The sequence below is a fragment of the Bos javanicus genome, chromosome 13 (genome assembly GCF_032452875.1).
Source record: "Bos javanicus breed banteng chromosome 13, ARS-OSU_banteng_1.0, whole genome shotgun sequence".
NCBI classification, from domain to species: Eukaryota; Metazoa; Chordata; class Mammalia; order Artiodactyla; family Bovidae; genus Bos; species Bos javanicus.
The window spans coordinates 45,120,455-45,122,932 of NC_083880.1; positions in this window are offsets into that span (position 1 = coordinate 45,120,455).

A 2,478-nucleotide genomic window follows, 5' to 3' on the forward strand; every position below is an offset into this window, starting at 1 on the left:
TCACTTCATGGGAAATAGATGGGGAAACAGTGGAAACAGTGTCAGACTTTATTTTTTGGGGCTCCAAAATCACTGCAGATGGTGACTGCAGCCATGAAATTAAAAGACGCTTACTCCTTGGAAGAAAAGTTATGAGCAACCTAGATAGCATATTGAAAAGCAGAGATATTAGTTTGCCAACAAAGGTCCGTCTAGTCAAGGCTATGGTTTTTCCAGTGGTCATGTATGGATGTGAGAGTTGGACTGTGAAGAAAGCTGAGCGCTGAAGAATTGATGCTTTTGAACTGTGGTGCTGGAGAAGACTCTTGAGAGTCCCTTGGCCTGCTAGGAGACCCAAACAGTCCATTCTAAAGGAGATGAGTCCTGGGTGTTCTTTGGAAGGAATGACGCTAAAGCTGAAACTCCAGTACTTTGGCCACCTCATGCGAAGAGTTGACTCATTGGAAAAGAGCCTGATGCTGGGAGGGACTGGGGGCAGGAGGAGAAGGGGATGACAGAGGATGAGATGTTTGGATGGCATTACCAACTTGATGTACATGAGTTTGAATGAACTCTGGGAGTTGGTGATGGACAGGGAGGCCTGACATGCTGCGATTCATGGGGTCGCAAAGAGTCGGACATGACTGAGCAACTGAACTGAACTGACTGAGTGTGTATGTGCAGGTTTGCTATCAATGAGGTTTATCCTGTGGGAACATTCTACTAAGTGGCAATTACTGGGTTTATGTAGCATTTATTCTTCAGAGATCAAAATACTAGAACCTTCAGTGCCTCAGTTTCCTGCACAATCACTACAGGGTTAACAATGCCCAGCTGTGTCCCTCAAGATCACAGAGAAGTTGTGGTGACTCAGTGACACTCATCAGCCAGATTCTCATCAGAGGAAAGGTATCTGCACAGAGAGTGTTCATGTTGCAGCATCTCACCATCACCCTTGCTTGTCCTGGACCCACGAGTGTCCCCTCTGAACAAAGAGGTGCTGTGGTTAACTGCAGAATCCTCTGTGCTGCAGAGAGGTTTCTGAAGACTTTTCTATCTTCTAGGATGCTGGAAAAGCATCATGTGTTCAGACCAACTGCACCTGTCTACTTAGCGTTCTTTCTTTAGAGCCTGGAAAAAAGGGCCATGGGATTTGAGTCCCTTTGAAGTAGTGGGTAGGCAGGGGATGGGGTTGGGAGGAAAGAGGAAGTTGAGAGAAGGGAGGAAGCCAAAGCTTTGAGAAACCGAGGCCAGACTTGGGTCCTGCCTTCTTCCAAGTGCCCCCAACCCCAGCCCCCAGTGTTCCCACCAGCCTGCGCCACCTACCTGGCCCACCCACTCATGCTCCGCCCTCTTGGGGCCAGTCCCCTAGGTTCCAGAAGGCTACCTGTGTTGTCTCTCCAGGCACAAATACAGGTGGGGAGCTGCCCTGAAGTTTGCTGGGACTTTTTTTTTTTTTTTTTGTAGTTTTTTTGGAAACCTTTTTATTTTATATTGGATAGCATGACACACTTCGATAGCATGTTAAAAAGCAGAGACGTTACTTTGCTGACAAGGTCTATATAGTTAAAGCTATGGTCTTTCCAGTAGTTATGTATGGATATGAGAGTTGGATCATAAAGAAAGCTGAGCACTGAATAACTGATTCTTTTGAACTGCGGTGTTGGAGCAGACTCTTGAGAGTCCCATGGACTGCAAAGAGATCCAACCAGTCCATCCTAAAGGAAATCAGTTCTGAATATTCATTGGAAGGACTGGTGCTGAAGCTGAAGCTTCAATAGTTCAGCCTCCTGATGCAAAGAGCCAACTCACTGGAAAAGACCCTGATGCTGGGAAAGTTTGAGGGCAAGAGGAGAAGGGAATGACAGAGGATAAGATGGTTTGATGGCATCACCAACTCAATGGACGTGAATTTGAGCAAGCTCTGGAAGATGGTGAAGGACAGGGAAGCCTGGCATCTGGCATGCTGCAGTCCATGGCGTTGCAAACAGTTGGACACAACTGAGCGACTGAAAAACAATTTTATATTGGTACTGATTAACAATGCTGTGATAGGTTTCAGGTGGACAGCAGAGGGACTCAGCCATACATATATATGCATCCATTCTGGCTGGGGACATTCTTGTTGGGACCATTCCTAAAAGCGTGACATCACGGAATCCTGGCCCTGGAAAGCAGGCAATGCCTCGGACCCCATCCACGAAGCCACACACCCCAGGGCTAAGGCACCCGACAGGTGAAGCCCTACTCGGTCCACTGCCCTAGAGCTGCTGATGGACGCCTGAGCTGGTAGAGTGCCGGAGCCCAAACGTCTGTCACAGAGACCGGGGTTACCTGTGGCCTGAGAACCAGGCAAGTCACCAGGCTCGGGGTAAGCCCACCCCTCCCGCGCTCAGCCCTTCTCTCCCCTACCAGGCCCCACCCCCTTCCCGCCAGCCTATCGGAGAGACCGTAGCTCCGGGCGCTGGCCAATTGAGAGGCGGCTGGCTGATCCCGCCC